Source organism: Trachemys scripta, chromosome 16, assembly GCF_013100865.1.
Source record: "Trachemys scripta elegans isolate TJP31775 chromosome 16, CAS_Tse_1.0, whole genome shotgun sequence".
NCBI lineage: Eukaryota > Metazoa > Chordata > Testudines > Emydidae > Trachemys > Trachemys scripta.
This window is the reverse complement of record NC_048313.1, coordinates 6,319,541-6,320,099: the sequence shown is the minus strand read 5'-3', so window position 1 is coordinate 6,320,099 and position 559 is coordinate 6,319,541.

The window sequence follows — 559 nt, the reverse complement described above, 5'->3', positions numbered from 1 at the left end:
GCTGGGCCAGTTCTTTGACCCTCTTTACCCCTGGAATCCATTCCCCAGCACCCCCGAGAATCCACCCACCCCCCCAAGCTGGGTAACCTGCTGGCTAGAGCCGGGAGGGGACGCAGGGTGACGGTGGGGTCAGTCCCGGACACGCAGAGGGAGGGAAACACAATGGGAAAACGGGGAGCAGGAAGGAAATATTCTCAGAGCTGTGAGGCGCTCGTGTGGGTGCCAGGACTCCTGGGTTCTATTCCTGGCTCTGAGAGGAGAGTGGGAGCTGGTGGGTTAGAGCCAGGGTGACTGGGAGCCAGGACTAGGGGCACCCAGAGGATTCAGGGGATCTGGGGCAAAGCAATTTCGGGGGCCCCTTCCATAAAAAAAAGTTGCAATATTATAGAAATCTATCTTCTCGTGGGGGCCCCTGCGGGGCCTGGGGCCTATTGCCCCATTTGCCCCCACCTCTGAGCGGCCCTGGCCAGGACTCCTGGGTTCTATCCCCAGCTCTGGGGGGCTGGGGAGTTGGGGGGGGGGGGGGTTGGGAGTAGGATGACCAGATGTCCTGATTTTA